This window comes from Lasioglossum baleicum, chromosome 9 (genome assembly GCF_051020765.1).
Source record: "Lasioglossum baleicum chromosome 9, iyLasBale1, whole genome shotgun sequence".
Taxonomy (NCBI): Eukaryota; Metazoa; Arthropoda; class Insecta; order Hymenoptera; family Halictidae; genus Lasioglossum; species Lasioglossum baleicum.
The window spans coordinates 14,646,391-14,665,842 of record NC_134937.1 but is presented as its reverse complement, the minus strand read 5'-3'; the positions used below and the strand labels follow the sequence as shown (position 1 = coordinate 14,665,842).

Sequence of the window (19,452 nt, the reverse complement as noted above, 5' to 3'; positions counted from 1 at the left end):
CGCGGTGGAACGTTTCCGACACAAAAATATCGTAATGAATAGACAGCGGATGTTTATGTGGATGAATTTTAAGGAACTCGAATCAAAAACGATCTTATTTTCCGTGGCAGTAGCCGTTTTAGATCTGAAATGAATTAAAATCGTACTAAATTCTGTCGTATTTTATATCTCATAGATCGAGGAACAATCCATCGTTCATCGATTCTTCTGAAAAATCTTCGCAGTCTTCAGTGATGAACAGGCTTCAACGAATATTCGCTCACAATTTATATTTGAAAATGACTCGATCATTTAATCAAATAAATTTCTCTACATTTTTAATTCGGTCAATGAGGATTTAAATTCAAAATGAGTTTTCTTAATTCTATCGCAGGCAATGTGGTATAATATTACGATAGTTCGACATTAATTTTCAATTATAATCTTTGATATTTTATTTCTCGTACATCATTATTAGAGCAAGTATTTAATCCAGAAAATGTATATCATGCATGATTGATTTCATAAATTATTAGTATTGGCTGAACCACCGGACGTGACAGCATAAAGATCCGCAGTCTAGTAATGAAGTAGGTTCTTGTCGACTCACCCCGTATATCCCACGGGATCTCCGCCATTAAATATTCTCGGACGGAGCGAATCCTCCGGCTCCGTTCCGCGGCGTGTCTATTTCTCTCTCCCATCGAAACGACATGCTTGCACGCGACTGTGCGAAGGGGTTCGCGAAAACTTTCGCGAAAAAGGAAACGAAGGAGGCGTCTCCGGCGCGGCGTCGGGAAGGAATAATCCCTTGTTCCCGGTAAATGATCCAGCATTCCGATACGCGTTCCCGTGGACGACACTAGTCGTCCTTCTCCAGGGAAACGAGACGGGACGCGAGGCACGCGTGAGAGAACGCGCTTAGAAAGCGAGAGGGAGCAACTTCTTCGTTCGGTCGTTCTGTCCGGGGAATCGCTCCGTTGCTACAGATTATCGCATGCCGGCGCTGATGAAGTCCGCCTTCGTTTCTCTTTTAAATGCCGGCCAGCAGCGGTCCCCTTACAGTTTCTCCCGGAGAAACTGATCTACGTGTGACGGACGCTTAATGGCGCGGACGCGATCCTCCTGGAATCTCTCGGATCCTACTTTTTTCGTTTCCGTAACGTGTAATTGCCCAACGTGACCGCGGGTCAACCTCTATGCAGCTGCACATGGAATCAGACTGATGCCTCACCGGGGAACTGTTGCGCAAGTTTGATGCAGTTTGCGTTAAGAGATTATGCAGATTGGACAGCCGGGAAACGATCCTCTTCGTTTCGAGAGCTTCGGTGAAATTGGAAAGCGCTTTTTTGCATTCAAATTACTATAAATTGGCTAAAAAAATCGTACCGCAATTTTTAAGATCTCGTTGTAAAGGGAAGTCTTCAGTCTTCGAATCCAGGCTAGTTTCAACCTCGTAAAAAATTATTTCGCTTCCGCACATCCATTCAAACCTGAAGATTGCAGAAGTTTCTAGAAAAAACGTCATCTCTCCTTCCTCGGCCCACTACTTGATCGAAAAACAACCTATACAAAAAATACCTCAGAAAACTAAAGGTAGAGACTTCACGTCTCAAAATGAGCCCAGATAGATCATCCTGCGATCACTTTTCACGAAGTTACAGCCGCTCGAACATCGTCAAACAATATAACGATCTTTTAAATTCGATGGTCGGTGTAAAATCATACGTCAAATTAATTTTGGACGTAGGTTCTTGGTGACTCACCGTGTATAGGTACCCGCGTCGGGTACTTGGAAAACGTCTGAGGGCAGCCGAGATTACCGAGTACCGATAGCGTACGCTCGTGTTCTTTCGGACTTTATTGTACCCGGAATGTCATCGTTCGCGGCGGCTGCGATTCGTGTCCACGGGTCGTTTCCCCGCGTCTATCGCCGTCCAGATCCCTTATCGAACGCCACGCTTCAAACTGTCCGCTCTTCGACTTTTCCTCCGAGTGATTTCTCAAGGTTGCCCTCGCCGGAGCTTTATCGGCAAGCAGCTATATGCGAAAATCGTGTTCACAATGATTCGACATATAGTTGCGTCAGCTTTATCGTGTCGTCGGATAAAAAGCTTTCTAACAGCCGGCGGATATTTCGTAAGCGGCACACGAAGACGATGGAAAACGATTTCGCGACAGCACCAGCTCGGCGCGCCGCACGTCTCGTACGGATAATCGACGCGGAATGAGTGAAGAAATGGTCCGGCCGGTATTACACCGTGTGGCCCTGATTCCAGGACGTGTAATTGCCTCGATATTAAGTCCGGACGGAGTGATCGCGACCCCGTGGCCGATCGACACCACGTGCCACCGCGATAGATCGGTGAAAGTACGCGTTTGCGTGCGTCGAACTTGCGGACAGGCTTTAATCTTTCCGATCTCCAGATACCTTTGGCTGACTCCGGCATTTTTCCTGCGGAAACTAAACAATTTTTCGAAACGCGGTTTCTCGCGTTCGATTGCGTTATGTTTACCCTTGATGTGCCATTTTTCTCATGGGGATATCGTGGAAATTGTGGAAGCCATACGACATCGAAGGAGTAACAAAAATGTTCACTTTGTACTATTTTTCTGATCGCGAGATACCTTTGGCTGACTTCGCCATTTTTTCCTATAAAAACTAATCAATGTTTGGAAACGCGGTTTGTCATATTCGATCGCGTCATGTTTACCCTTGATGTGCCATTTTTCTCATGGGAATAGTATGGAGATTCTCGAAGCTGTACGATATCGAAGGAGGAATAAAAATGTTCACTTTGTACTATGTTTGTGATCGCGAGATACCTTTGGCTGACTTCGCCATTTTTTCCTGTGAAAACTAATCAATGTTTGGAAACGCGGTTTGTCATATTCGATTGCGTCATGTTTACCCTTGATGTGCCATTTTTCTCATGGGAATAGTATGGAGATTCTCGAAGCTGTACGATATCGAAGGAGGAATAAAAATGTTCACTTTGTACTATTTTTCTGATCGCGAGATACCTTTGGCTGACTTCGTTATTTTCTCCTGCGGAAACTAAACAATCTTTCGAAACGCGGTTTGTCGCATTCGACTACGTCATGTTTACCCTTTATGTGCTATTTTTCTCATGGGGATATCATGGAAATTGTGGAGCTATACGACATCGAAGGAGAAACGGTCAAAGGAATAAAGACCAACTTGATCTTGTGACTCCCGTGTCGTTCACAAGCACAGAACGATCCTTCCGTGATCCAAGGCGTGCAGCTATTCGAGAGGTGCACGGGAAGGTCGACGGTTCGTGGCAGCCACGGGTTTGGGTTTGGGAACGGAAACCAGTTTCGTTCGGATAGTAGCCCGCGGCAACCTAGATCTTCCTACGATCTCGGAGATGTCACTCGGTGACCTTCGCCTCTTGAACCGTTCCACGAACCGTTTTAAGTCCGCCGGCCGTCTTTTTACACCTCATTCCGCGGGTTAATTGTCGTTGACTCAACGTGCTGGACCTCGACTTACCTGATCAAATCGTCAAATCAAATTGTAACATCGCTGCGCTGATCTCCATCTTCTATGTCAGTGCTTGGGCCGGTGAGACACTTGCTCGATAATATTTCGGTATGTTACTTAGGGCCTTGTGATACGGGAGACGGAGCAATTTCTAACTGGTTTTAATGTAATTATGTAGTTTTATGTAGTTAATGTAAACTAACTAATTTAATGTTAATTGCTTCATATTTATCTCGAGAAAAATTATTTTACTTTCGGTACGTACGCTCAAACATGTTACCAATATTAGGTACTTAATTTCATACAATTTGAGTCACAACTGATAGTTACCACTAAAAATTGCTGTATCATTAGACAAAACATTGTTTACATTATCAAATATATCGGTATCTAATCAATTACTAAAAATTTAGGTACTGTATCAGGTATTATGCCAATTTCATATCCACAAAATTTAAAAAATCATAGGGAATGGAAATATTCTAGCTAGGAAAGAAATGTTTAATTTCCGAGTTGAAATAGCTGCGAGTGCAAAGGGTGGAATCTGGAAGCGTGCCGCAGTGGGCGTTAATCCATTAACTTTTAATACGAGCGGATAGAAACAACAAAGAGGGGACGAAGAATTATATAATAATCTAACGTGGGATTACAAATGGTGCTCACTCGGTTTCATCAGCCGCGGACGAGTTGCTCAAACGCGACGATAGAAACGATCCCCGAGCCTCCTGCTCCTTTACAAAACCTGGAGGAAAAAAGGAACGCATTAATCTTCGATATATCCCGGGTTCTTTAATGGAAGATTTGAATGGCATTCTCCTCGCATAGCGTGTCCACGCGAGTTCTCTCCCCCTGGTTAGGTGCAACGTGCTCCCCGGGTATCTGGGTTATGTTGCACAAGAGCGACGTTGTGTCTGGTGACGTGTCTGCCGGAGCGACCATTCTCAGCGTGCATAGCAAACGAGATATCCTCGTGTACAGAGAGCCTGGTGCAGCAACAACCACCACCGACTCTCGATTGGTCAACGGGATCGGTAACCGGTATTTAGAACGACTCCATTGTCTCTGGACGGATAACGGCGGATTAATCGGTACCACGAGTCCCTCGAATCTATCGGCACAGCGCGCACCAGAAACCGCGGAACCCGGTGACGATCATTGTGCGATCGATTGCGATAGATATCGGTCCTCGATCGAGCCTTTTCCACCGGAGGTTTCGTCACGATCATCGGCGAACTCTCTTTCCCATTAATTGGCCGATTCGAGGCCGATTCTTCAGGTTCGTTGCACGCTTTCTTAGTACAATTTTGTAGACGATGACAACATTAAATCACGATTAAAACAAGAAGGTAATTTCGGTATTTTAAGGCGTTATAAAACCCAATTTTTTTATTTAAGCAATGGAATTTGACTCATAAAATATTTTCCATTTTGTTCGGTGATATTTTGCCAACCCAATAGAATATTCTTTACACGTGAATTTTGTATTCCGAATTTTGCTAATGTCTCGCTTTCGCTGGAAAGCGCATTCGTCAAAAACCGGATGCAAGAAGATGGAACGCGACTGTTTGACTAAGATCGGGATCGGTCGGGTTTTTTCTCCCGGAGAGTAATAAGTTGTCGAAACTAGTTACTCCCGGTGGTAAACGCGAGCATTAAGCTCTATGATTTCCGAGTGAGCGAGAGATCCATTAGACGAACGACATAATGACAGACCGCCCTCGATACCGGTCCTTTTTCCGGCCTGTTCCACTGTTGCTGAAGAAAGCACTGCCTCCGTTGCACCGTGCCGCCAAGGAAACAGGCTTCTCTCTCTCTCTCTCTCTCTCGCTCTATCTCTCTCGATTCGTTCGGCACTCGAATCATTGAAATCGCGTAGCAATCATGGCTGCTCTCTCGCAACGAATCAATCGGCCCTTATTATCCCGCGGGAAAAACGTTTGCGCGGCTCACAGTCCTCGCTCATTAGTACCTGGAATCCTTTTCTTAGCGATTCGCGATTACCGGTTTTTCTTCGGTTATTAACGGGACGTGTTCCCACGTATACACGGTTCGCGAATATTTAGTAGTCATGGGACGCCGTATGGCGGCGCATTTCAATGCCGTGCGCGCCTACCATTCGGCTCAATTACGTTTACAGCCGGTGATCGTTTTTATTCTTCTTTCGATCCGCGAAACCACAGCGACAGCCAAGAAATAGTTTATAATTAGGAGACCGGCGCGGCGGGAACATTAAAAGCACCGGCGTCCCACATCCAGTCCGCTCCCGTAAACGATATTAACGCATTAAAGTCGATGGATTCGTTTGGAAATGGCTGTCAATCCTTTTTCAATTTTTTTTTCGTTCAGACACGAATGCATTTCTTTAAGGATTAAAATATCAGACACGAATACGTTTCTTTTAAGAAGGACAAAAATGTCAGACATGCATTTTCATACAAAATCATCGGACACGAATTAATTTAAGTAAAAGAGGACAAAGATATCAGGCACAAATAAATTTCATTAGAAAAGGAGAGAAATGTCGGACACGAATTTTCGTTTGAAAAGAGCAACAATTTCGAGCATGAATAAATTTCATTAAAAATGAACAAACATGTCAGGCACGAATAAATTTCATTTAAAAAGAGCGAAAATGTCAGGCACGAATAAATTTCATTTAGAAATCCACGAAGTGCATAACTTTTCCACAGTCATAAGTGCAGAATATATTATAGAAATTCGCTGTCGGTAATTGCACATTGTAGACCTTATCTGGAGGTACAATTGAAACATTCTGGATCATATTTCACGTACTACATATACGCTCACTTCTTCGAGATAACCCCGTCAACTTTAGATCTAAAACGGTCGCGATGCATTAGTAGATTTTCTCTGCGCACAATGTTGCGTTTATCGATATCATCTCGAGGGAAAGCAGCGAGGAAACATACCCGTCGACATCCAGAAATACCAGTCAACTCTAAAGTAGTCTCACAATCAGCCAGAAATGACGTAACAGCCGTTCGTGCTCGTGGACGTTGTAGGCGTCAGTGATTTTCAAACGAGGGACTTGTTAGAAAGTTAGGAATACACCGGTTGGACAGTTTGATTCATCAAAACGACAGTGCTCTGATCTCGCGGCTAATTTCAAAGATTTTTTCCATAACCAGTAAGAAATTTCAGTCTTGCTAATCAATTATTCCGCCTGCCGGACGACTGTTTAATAATATAATAAACAACCTGTTTCCCAACGAGTTTCGGCAAACTCGCCGCTCCGGGTCACCGATGACAAATGATCGCTCGTCACGAGACACCAAGGAACGCGAATTTGTTAGCGAGCCGTTCAGAAGGATCCATCGATCTCTTGCTAGACTTTCGACTCCATTCCCTGGCACTTAGATCATCCGGCGAAAGTGAAAACTATGTTTCTGGAGCGTGTCGTCAGTTAAACGCGTCTTTGACATTGTTCCTCCCACGCAATAGTGATCTTTGGGAATTTTTTGCGGCTCGACTATGACAGCTATCGCCATGTTCTTTGCGTAGAATTATTCGACAGACTCTCCCGAGTACAATGATATTTATCTTGTTGACACAGTGCACCTCTAAATACATTTAAATAATTTTTGACGCGGTACTGACACGGCTGAGAACAAGTGCCCGAAGCAACGAATCCGAGAAAGGAAGCGGCGAAGAAAAAACCTTGAGGGCAAGGCTCGTTGTCAAGGGCGTCTGCTAGGTCTACTAGAGACACGCCTTCCTCCGGAATATCATTAGAGGGTACCTGAACGTTCGTACGTCGGATAAATATTGAAAAGCGTGCAAGGACTCTCTGACCCACATCGTTTCATTCACTCGTGTCTCGTATGTCGCACGCGTCTTTTCCGTTTCCCCGTGTCTGCTGCTTTTATTAGACTTGTTAGTCTGCCGGCGATCTGTTGGTTCGAACTTGTCGCCGATGAACCTATAGACCGAGTGACTCAACTTCGCAAAGTGCAGCGAAAGTGGCTCGGCCGCGTGCTAACAATAAGTTTCTTGAACTCGTCTGCTCTCCAGACGACTCGGACACTTGACTTTCAATTCTTTTTAGGGGACAGAGCTCTTTCCAGAGAAATTTGAAAAGCATCAGAATATGATATTGTTGACATTCAGTGAGGACATGAAATAAAGCAATGCCAAGAATTCGTAATGCGTGAATACAAAACCAAGATATTCTTCAGCAGGAAGTGAGAATACAGACTTCGTGTTCTAACTTAGAACTTCCAAGTCTGTCTTCGAAAAGGCCGTCTTTATTCATGGTGGAAGGGGCTGAAGAAACCTGGCACAAGGGACAGGGGCAGAGGACATTTTCCTTTCATATGGGATAAATTCTAAAAATTGGATTTTGTCCACTAAAACCGAGTTTCCCGGCCAGCATGCGAAACGAGCGACCGCAAAAACCGCAGAACCTGTCCATCACGGAAGGATTTAATACCGAGACGTTTCAGCTCGGCATATTCCGGCGTCAAGTTAATGGTGTCGGAGCCTGAAGAAGGAGGAGGGGAGAAAGACAGAGCTTGTAGGGCACGCGACTGACTCTCGCTGCTTGCGAAGGATCTGATCCAAGGTCGGCTACCACCTAGGATTATCCGTTGGAATCCTCCTCGATCACGCGGCGCTACTTAAGCTGCGACGCTCGAGCAAAACGTCCTCTTCTGTGCTGTTCCAGAAGAAGACGACGCGACTCCGCGTTTTCTCTCGAGGTCGACCGGGCGAGGGGGCGAATGACTCCGGGGGAATTTACGGTGGTTAATCTGTATCTGGACCCCGCGTGCACTGTCCTCAGATTCCCTCGAGGTTCCCTCCAGGTTCCCTCGTATGCATAATTCACGCTCGACGCCGAAGACGACGCTTAACCTCTCCGTGAGCCCGGACGACTGTATTGAACCATCAATCTCCCGTAGTTCCACTGCTCGTTTTACCCCGTCGCGATTAATGCCACGGTAGGTGTCTTAAAACCTCGTTTAGTGTCCCGGGAATATGGATTTATAGAAGCAAATGATGGTGTTCCCGCGAACACTCCGTCGATCCTTGATCGATGCGCCTCTAACGAGTCTGCGGGTTCTTAGCCGATGTTTCTTCGGGGTTAGGCCAGATACCCTTTGGGACAGTCCAGTCCCGGGGATTCAGCGATCGATAAATTGAAACTCGACGCCTGCGAATCCCACGGAGTGTTTCCGGTTCGCCCATCCGGTTGCTGTCTGCTATGAAGCTTCAACGCGATCTTTTTATCGGTATAGAAAAGTGTTTCTTTCCCTGCCGTTCGAAGAAAAGAGCTCGAGGTTCTTTTTCAACAGTACCTGATCTTGGTCCTAGATTTATAAATAGTTACAACTTTTACTATATAAAGTTCACTTTATTTTAAGGGAGGTACGCGACTAAACGGACGTCTTTACTCTACGAGTCGTTCACAGCGAATGAATACTCAGGAGCTCTGCAACAAATTAGTAGTCTTTGCTACTTCTGTTAGAAAATATACGAAACATCCAACAAATTCTTGTATTAGAAGAATTAGTGGCTCCGCGGCGAGCTAGACGCTAAGCGATAGAGATGTAAGATTGTTCACCTCGGAGCGATCGTGTATAAAATTCCCAAGGATGCCAGTTATGCTAGATCGCGTTAGATCACGGCGGATCAGAACGCATTCCATCGAAAAGTCGCGTTCCCGCGTTCGTATCTGACCTTAGCCGCCGAGACTGGTCTCGAGTAACGTCGACGATCAGTGAGGAAAGTAATGACGAGACAGGCTGCGTTAACCGGATGATTCATTGCCGCAGAGCGGAGCGGAATAGCGAAGCGTTCGCCCTCGAGGCTTCTCTCCGCGATTCCCCATCCGCTGCTCCGCCGAGTTCGTCCGTTCTTTCGCTTTGGATGACGGGTTTCGCGTTATCCGTCGAACGATTCCACCCGCGGAACGATCGAATTACTATGGGGAAATTGTGGAAACCGCTTTGGCGATTTAACGGTAAACGTGTCGGCGTCCGTTCTTGGACAGTCTTCCAACTTTTGTTCTTCGGGGGCCCCTAGAATCATTTTATAAATCATTCGAGAAACTCGTTCTATGAAACTGACAATAATATTTCCAGATTTTTAAATCCGTAGTTTGCTCATCATTTTAATGAATCCCTAAAATTCGTGTTTCACTTTGAACATCGTGCTTATGTTCTCCACTCAATCAACGCGATAAACGCCGAGTGTTTATCCGGCAAAGGTATCATTCCACCGACTCTCTATCCATCAAACGATCAGCCTCACCAATTATAGGATCATTTTAATGGACGTCAGGAATGTCAGCCTCGGTCCGAACATTTTCATTATCTCCTCAGCTTAATTGACGAAGCGACAAACGTTCGCCGGCTACGTTTCCTTCGCGTTATTACCTTCGGTTATGGCAAAGATATTAGCCTGGGGGCGAGCGAGGGGTAATCATTCCCGTCCGCGAAACGTCCGTTGCAGGACGTTTATGGTTGCGTAATGCGGCAAACAAGCGACAAACATTTTCGTGCCCGTGTACAAATGACCGCGATCTATCAGGCCGCGATCTCGAGCAGATTTCGAGGCTGCTTTAACGGTCTCTCTTTCTCTCTCTCTCTCGGCGCTCTCTCGTAATATCGGATCACTTTCACGGAGAAGAAACCGTGAAACGAGGTCGTTGGCTCCCACGGTGTTACATCGGGCTCTGCTAGAATCCGGAGTCTAGATTCTCCGGTTAGTGGGATTAAACGGTTACAGAGAGTCGACACGCCGCGGTACCCACACGGAAACACGGCGCATTGTTTGATCGTTCGAACCGGGCCCGATCCTTCCGTATCGAAACGTGTGTGCTTGTACCTTGAACCAAGACCGCGTGGGCGTGGAAGTGCACCGTCCCACGGAAACGAGTTCCCGTTGTTTGCTTAGCAAGTTTCGCTCGATGTCCACCAACCCATTCGGCGACGATCCATGTTCAGATCCAAGTGATCCTGCGGTTTCTGGGCACTTTGTGTACGAGGTGTTGGGCCCGCAAAGGTGACGGACCTGCTCTGGATCTTCATTTTCTTAGTTGAACGTCCTTTTTCTTTGGTAATGCAATTTTTTATATCTCTGATTTAAATTCATCATTTATTCCGTGTTGAATAACGTTAGTTTATGTGGGCCCTTTATGTGGGAGGTGTTGGGCCGGCAAAGGTGACGGACCTGCCCTGGATCTTCATTCTCTTAGTTGAATGTCCTTTTTCTTTGGTAATGGAATTTTTTATATCTCTGAATTAAATTCATCATTTATTCAGTGTTGAATAATGTTAATTAATAAGGGCCCTTTGTGTGGGAGGTGTTGAGCCCAGAAATATAACAGACCTGGCCTGGATCTTCATTTTGTTAGTTGAATATGCTTTTCCTTTGTGAATTATTGAATTGCTTTATTCAATGTGGAATAATATTAAGCATCCAATTAGAAATCTGTAAATTATAATTTCACGTAATAATTCGTTGTATTTTGCGAAACCTCGCCGACATCATGTTCTATGCGGGCGTCGAAGTCTCCAGAAACGCGATCCGTCGATAAGGAAGGTTTCTATAAAAAAAAGTATCTTTCGCAGTCCATAGCACTTCTAAACACCTTCTTGATACATTTATAGTCCCTTGTAAGAACTCTAATAACTTTAGTACTTGCAGTTTATGTCGCATGAAGATCCATGTTCTACTTATGATACAGGTTGACTCGCAGTTAACAGTTCGTTTGCGGTAGCCGTTAATTCGATGTGAGCCCTTTTTGATGAGTTTCTTGCGGCCAGTTGGACGATTCAAGCCTGACGTGGATCCGTCGTGGAGGATCGATCGCTAGAACGGTATTTAGCGGAGTTAACGGCTTCGCAGTTGCTTTTGCGCTGGTTCTTTCGCGAAATCACGCGGAAGGTATCCCTTGGTAGCGATCAGGCTCGCAGTGGGACGCGACTCGCTTAATAAGACACAGTTACCGGGCGCCGTGTCGAATCGAATGGGAAAAGGAAACATCGAAGGTTGACGGTTCTGGAAGTCGTATAGCAGCGTGTTTCTTCTATGCCCATTGCCTTCTGCGCTATTTCCTCTCGATGTACCGCTACACCGGATGAATAAAGCCCGGCGAGATCTGCGGCGGATGAACAGTGCGCCTACATCCTTGATTATTTCATGGGTGGTGCGCTCGATCGCATAATTGATAACTCGATTTCTCAGAAATGATTGAAAGCATCGCAAAAATCCGAAACATCTCACATCGAGAATATCTTCTTAAAACGATTTCGATTATTATATACGGTCTGCAATAAAAACCGACCAGTTTCGCCAGCGTTCGTAATTCTATCATTTTCATAGTACTCCTGTGCAAATCGCAGCATAGTTTACACCGTTCACGGTCCGTTCCGCTACAGCTCCGTGGACGCAGCCGATCCCCATTTAAAGCGGAGGTTAACGATCCGGCCTGTACGTTGTTTAGTTATTTTAAACGCGCGTGATAGAACGATTCCGAGTCGGATGCTCCCTGAATCCAGATGATGAGCCGTGCAGATTGAAAAAGAGCTCGATCCTGCAGTGTAGCCTAATACAGGAACCGACTTCACTGTAAAAAGTAGGAAGGTACGCACTCGGCAATATCCGCGCCTGATTCACTCGATCCTGTGTTATTAGAGCCATTGTGAGGCAGGGAATAGTTTGATGCTAGTAATTACTCGACGATGTTGCTTTGCAAATTACGGGCAAAAAATGAGATAGGAAATTGTTTTAAATACAATCTTACATTTTCTCTTTTTTCGCAGCGCGATCCACGCGATAGGAAATTCGCGAAAAATTTTTGACAGCGTCGGAAGGATTGCATTATCGATCGCGCCGTATATCGACTTCGATTTCCCCGCCGTAAAAAGTCAGGAGATCGAAGGTCGTCTCTCGCCCGTGGGGATAATTTCCGCGGCTCTCCCGCGCGCACGAATACGCGTCCGTTGCGTGGTTGCGTTCTTACGCAGACATTTTATCGTGGTGTTCGCACGGCCCGCGTTCCTAGAACAAACCCCAGTTATGGGTTTCTGTAAACTCGAACAGGTAATTCCATTAGCGGACGCCGGGAGTGGGTGTGTTTGCGGCCGTGGCCGCGGGCTGCTCTCGCTCCAGCTCGCTCGCGCACGTGTGCTCGCTTCGCCTGGCGGTTTTACAGTTATCCACGACGGATTTTTGTGGGAAAACCGAGGCGCACGAACCCCGTGGATCACGCTTTAGGGACGAGTCGTGAGTTACTATGCACGCGTCGCCAAATACGGAGCAGAGAGCTCGACCGGTGACCCCAGTCACTTTCGTTTATCGCCTGGCGCACGGTAAAAAATATTCTACGCTCGAAATTATGCAAGCCACGGGGCCATTTTGATTTTAATTCGATTCTACGCATCTTGGACTATATGTCTGCATAGTTTCATTATTGTCGACGCACGAGTCACTATTTTCTTTGCACCTTCTCTGATGAATTTTTGAAGTGGATCGGCGGGAATTTAATATTTAAATGAGCTCGGAATCGTGGCTTCCTTAAGGCACAGCGATTCCTCGAGGGGACAGGAGACGGAGAAAGCTGCGGACCATTTTTCTCCCGCCGATTAAGAAAGTTTTTCGCCGTTGACAGGGCGCAGATTAAGGTCGACCTTGTTATTACACCCTTGTACGACCAGTCGCGCGTCGATTAATCGTTCTGTTCGCGTGTGTCCGACGGCGATTCCGTACGAGACCGACGACTCTGTACGGCCACGACCGTGTTTATCGACGATAACACGGATCTTTGGACCGGTGACGTTGATTAATTGCTGGGAAAGCGAAGAGCTGTTCCGGAGTAAGGGACTTGTTATTGAAATCGTCGAATGTCGCGCGGTGGAACGGTGGTACAACACGTTGGTAAACATGGCGAACATTCTGCGAGCCCCCGATTTATTTCGTGTGCGGACAGGTCCGATTTCTATATTTTTATATAAATTGTATTCACGATTTTAATATTTTCTCTGTTTTACTCCCTAATTTACAATGTCTTAATTTTCTTTGCAGTTATGTTTCACATCAATTCTAAGCATACAGCTAAATAAATTATGATCGACACAATGGTCTTCAAGGTTTTGCAAGGTTAGGAATTTAAAAAATAATAGTGTACATTGAAAATTTTCGAAAGACAAGATTATCGAAGACAAATAATTATAAAAGTGATCTAAGTCAAAATTTTTAAAAAATTCACATCAAGATTATATGTAATTCAGTGAGTGTTAATATACTTTTTCTTCATACAATACATCTCGAAACAAGAAATATATGACTTACAAAGACCCCATTCATAATTATGGAAACATTTATGTCCCACAAATAATCTAACACTGTACAGCGTCAATATTGATTCTACGAAGAGCAGAAAATTAATTTTACGCTCACGTAGTATAGTACTACGCACGTACACACGGATCGGTCGATTGTGTACACACGTGAAGCAGCGAAAACACATGTCATCCTCGCATTCAATCAGTCGGAAGCCGCGCTACTAGGAGGCTTTCACGTAATAGTGTAGGAAGTGAATGTAACGAGCTGTGTGTACAAGCTACGTCATGCAACCAATTAAATAATTACTTTTTGCACGGTTCAATTTCCTCTGTCCGCTCTTTCATTCCAGATAGACCGATTTTATTTTCCGCCGTGAACGTAAACTATCATTAAGAGATCGATTCGATCTGGCTCTTCCTCGTCTGAAAATTGAAAGGCTTTCATCGATGGACTGCGGAAAATACCGCTCGCCGTTTTGACCAATAATTTCACCGAAATCGAAAGTTGGACAAATTTTCCATTCTCTTCGGTGGTCACTGTGACGGTGACCATATTTGGCAGTGGCTATAATTCGACTAGTTTGTCACGGGGCAATTGTATATCGGCCGGTCGTGGTCTGACATTTCTGTTGAATTGCGAAATTGCCTGTTATTGTTTCGTGTGGTTACGGTCTATCGGCACACGGTTTATGGCGAACGCGGAACACGACAGCAACGAGAGGGATCCATGGGGTACCGTGACACACCGATCGTCCTTGATCCGAATTAAGATGTACCTTTAGAACCGTGCACACCGATTTCGCAATTTAGAGATCGATGGATCGAGTGGCGCTGATGCAAAATCGCTCTGCGATCTCCTTGTCGTTTTATTACCACGCTTATATTAGCTTGCCAGGTTGTTGTTGTTGTTGTCTGCCCACGAAGATTACGTCGATATAGTTTAGCGCTCCACGCTTTTATTTATAGTCACTAATGTCTAAAAAAATAATTTTCTCCTTTTTAGTGCATTTTAATATAACCGTGGTTTTTAAAAAGCTTTTTCTTATATATTTTTTTAAATACTAAACCTACCACCGGTCAAATGACCGGTTCCAGATTTATTATTTCACAATTATTGAAATTGTAGACGCGCCTTCGGGGTAAATGATTAAATAAATATATTTAATAGTTAAACGTTATTTTTTAAGGCAACATGTATGTGTTAAATAAAATGTAAAAATTAAATGCGATTAAAAAAAAATTAATTTGAGGAGAATTATCTGGAGGGAAAACTGATTCAAATTGATCCTTGATCCGAATTAAGATGTAGCTTCGGAACTGTGCGCGCTGGTTTCGCAATTAAGAGATCGATGGATCGAATGGTGCCGATGCAAAATCGCTGGGATCATCGTTGTCTTTATAGGCATTTTTCTGCTGGCCGAAACGCAGCACGATCCTTCTTCAATTATCGCAAGAAATGCCGTTACGGGAATAATCGCGCTCGTGATCGGCTCGCTTTGTGCCGTTTCATCGTGGGCCTTTCTTTCCCGTTAAAGACTGCGCCGTTATTTTTGCCTGCACCCGCATGATGCACTGTCAAATCTTCGAAGTGGGTTCTTTTTCGGGATGTATTTATGGCGGAGCTGTGGCGCCACCTTTTGTCCTGCGAGATTGGTGGTTTACTTTGGATTTATGCTTCTGCGATCTTGAATACAATTTTACAATCTTGAACAACATTCCTTTTCGACACCTGAAGAAAGTATGTACAGCTATTTACAAACCTACTTTTGATTTGTTGTATTTTTTCCCGAACAATTTGATGGTTTAAAGAGTCACTTTTTAAGGAGTATAACGTTAGTTTGATTGTCGGAATTAGATTCGTATCGTCGGTCGTTTTTGTACGGCAGGCCTTTAGGCAGTAGAAATTCTAAGTAACTGTATTATATTATACTATGTTGATAGCTTGCCGAAGATACGGTAACACATTTCAATTTGCTTCGTTTTAATTGACTTCGGAGAGTTCTGATAACGGACTGGTTTTTCGTTCAAACACAGCGTGAGAACAGATCCTCTATGTTTACTTTGGTTCCATTTCGAAATGTTGTTCGCTCTTAGGAAGACGTGTTAGACTGCTGACTGTGGCAAATTGATTCTCTTCTTGATATTCATTCGTTTCGGGGACAGTCTGCTCTGTCGTGTTCTACGTTATTCTTGGCCGTGACTCGCTGAAAATCCTCGAACTCGTGTACCGAAGAAGAGGAAGTACAAGCAATGTTCACTTCGGGGACATCGTCCATCTATTCGTCTTTCGAAGATTTAAATCGGAGACTACAGTGAGTTTTACGCGGATTCATAGACATTTTCAAAAATTGGTATAAAGTTACCTGAAAAATGGACACGAAATTACTGTCATCTACACAATTATTCAAGCTCTGTTCTACTTTACTCTACTGTTATAAATTATTCTACTGTTCAGCAAAAAGAAAAAATGATCAAAGATCAGCGTCGCAGCATCGCAACGAAAATTGGTAAAAAGTTACCTGAAAAATGGACACAAAATTACTGTCATCTATACATTCATTGAAAGCACTCAACCATTATTCAGCAAAAAGAAAAAATGGACAAAGATCAGCGTCGCAGCATCGCAACGAAAATTGGTAAAAATTTACCTGAAAAATGGACACAAAATTACTGTTATCTATACAAGCATTCAAGCACTCATTTACTGTTTAACGAAAAGAACAAATGTTTACTTCACCGGAATCAAAATTTGTGCCCTTCTCCTACAAATTATGATGTATTTGGTATGTAATTCATTACATTTGTACCCGCCGCGAATGCAGATCAAAGTTTCGAATCTCTAGGATCAGAGTAGTTGAGAAGTTATGGTCGCTTAAAGTTGAGCATATTTCCAGTTTCTTGACAGGTAAGGGCGCTGCTATATTGGTTTGTAGTGACAGTCGCACGCCGCTTACCGAGTTGGTTAGAATCAGGTTGAGAGGGGGGCGGCGGGCGGCAAGGTAAGCGGCACGCGGTCGTCACTACAAACCAATATGGCGGTGCCCCTACCTGTCAAAAATGCTCAACTTTAAGCGACCATAGCTCCTCAACTATTGATCCTAGAGGATCGAAACTTCCATCTGCATCCGCGCCGGGTACAAATCTACTGGATTACATACCAAATACATCATAATTCGTAGGAGAAAGGTACTAATTTTGAGTCCGGTAAAGTAAAGTTTACCCGGAAAAATTGTCAAAGATCAGCGTCGCAGCATTGCAACGAAAATTGCTAAAAATTTACCTGAAAAATGGACGAACCAATTACTGTCATGCATACAATCTTGCAAGCACTCAGCGAGACAAAGTTGGAAAATGGGGATCTAATAATAAACAGGCCGAAGGAATCGGGCTGGATTCGACGAGCGACTCGAGCAGAGTATCTGTGTGCGATGGGGACCAATAGGGGGGTTTCAAGGTGCAAGGGGAACGCCAGGGCGAAGGAAATCGCATTACTACGCGCGTCGTTAACGCCGCTCCGCTGTCGGGGCCCATTACTTGCCGGCGTGGCGGCTCCGGTCTCTTTCTCTCTCGTCGATCCCGAAAGGACAGGCAGAAATGCAGCGAGCCAGCAGCACAAGGCAGAAAGGCGAAGAAGCCGAGAGCGAGTCAGCCAAGAAGTCAGAGCCAGAGCTCCGGAGAGAACTCTGAAAAGCGCACGGCACGCCTTGAAAACGGCATTCGAACCATGCAAATCGTCGTGATGGCCTCTAAGATCCGCGGGATCGGGGTCGTGCGAACCGTAAACTCTGATACGAACGTAAAGTAAAACTGCTTTTCGAGCAGTTTAAAGACGTCGTGCTCCGGCGGCCGGGGCTGACGAGGCAGCGTGAACGAAAGAACCCGAACGGGTCAACCTTTCTGATCTGCAAATCGACACGACTCGTAAAACTCGTTCAAGCAGCGTGAACGCCGCGCCGCGCCAGCAAGAACGGCTCCAATCCCGAGCGGGCACCGTAAATCCTAATAGAGACGGGGAGGGAACTCGGCACAGAAAAAGAAACACAACGATACATCCCTATCTCTCTCCCTCTTTTATCCTCTCTTTTTCATACCTCTTCGATCTCCGTTTCTTTGGAACAGTGAGACGATTCGCGAGGTCGTCGTAGGTGGCGAGACCGTTTCTTTGTGCGCTCTTTCCGGGGAACCTGCTGCCAGTCGAAATGATCGATCTTTTCGTGCATAGATCGATAGTGTAATCTTTCGAAAATGCGCCCGTAATTATGCAAGTGGTCTAGGTCATATATTTCTCGATTTTTAAATGAATTCTTTACTATCTAATGTTAAAAATTACATTGAATTAATCTAGTTTAAAATAATGTTCTTTGAAATTTTCATTTAGACCACTTTCATAATTATGGGCGCATACATATATCTTCCTAAAGATCGGCAGTCGAATGACCACTTCCTACGAGAAAAATGATTGCGCGACATTTAGGAGGGCATGAGACAATTTCTGTTTAGATTTTATGTTAAAATTTTGCGACACTTTATAACAATGTTAACGCGCGAAACACTCCCACGCACAGGGGAGGGGAGTTCGCCGGCAATCGCTATCAGCTGCGTATGCAAAGGAGGTTGAAAAGGTGAAAGCATCTGCAGCCTCGAAAACCGCGGCGCAAAAATACAGTTGCAGCAACGGTGAACGGTTGAATAAATTTACTTAACTAATGCGCGAATCCTCGGACACAAGATGCAGCTCGGGGACATCGGTAATGGCCGAGCGATTACGAGCGTAACGAGGTCCGAAATTATCATCGAATCGAGGTAGCCACCGGTCTGCCAGGAGCTGGAGGAAGAAGAAGCGGAACAGCAACAGCAGGAGGAACATGGGATCCTTGGTCCATCCTTGGTCGGCAAAGGATCGCGTTACAGCGTCGATCGGCGGTGTTGCCACACCGACAGTCGGGACCGGCAATAAATTACGAAGATTGATGTTTCGCAAATCAAAGGAGATCTGCCGGAGCCGCTCTCAGAAGAACGCTCTTAGGGCTGAACCCTTTCGTCCTCTTTGCAACCTTTGCCGTTTCGCTGCGGCTAGACCGCATTTTTTACCGTTTTTCGACAGCTTACCTGGCTCGCTGTGCTCGAATGAGCAGGCATCGAATAAACTGCTGAGGAATGGTCGTTACTAGACTGTAAATTTTATGCATTTATAAACAAAATATGAACAAGAATCGAAAGGAACGCGTCTCTAATTTTCTAATGATCGTTTTTGGCCCCGCAGCTTCAGGTCGTAGGAATTTCGAGGGCCACGAATATATATGCGTGTAATTCCTGGTTACCAGGTGGTCCCAGGAATGATGTCTGGGACTTATATTGGAAGGACCCCGCCGGACCCTGTCTCGCTTCTCAGCTTACCACCCATACATCTATCCACACCGGCTGGACTCTGTGTCCCTTGCGTCCCTTATGTACGAGCTCCGTCCGTATTCGTGTTTGATCGAGAAATGTGGAACTCGGAACAAAAAGTGTACAACACGTCGCTGTTGTCCGATGCACGAGGCTGGCTAAGTCACGTGGAAGAGGTGTTGAATTTCGGAAAGTTTGGTACAGGTGGTCCTAGGGCTCCCTTTTATGTTGTCGAGGAACATTATGTACTTCTTGAAGGGATTCGGCCTG

At 45.0% G+C, this 19,452-nt stretch overlaps 1 protein-coding gene across 5 annotated transcripts in view; it reads left to right on the top strand.

Annotated features, from left to right (window-relative positions):
- Shrm (shroom) overlaps nucleotides 1-19,452 on the top strand; it is a 247,686-nt gene that overhangs the window by 105,637 nt on the left and 122,597 nt on the right. The gene's annotated exons all lie outside the window — the stretch shown is intronic.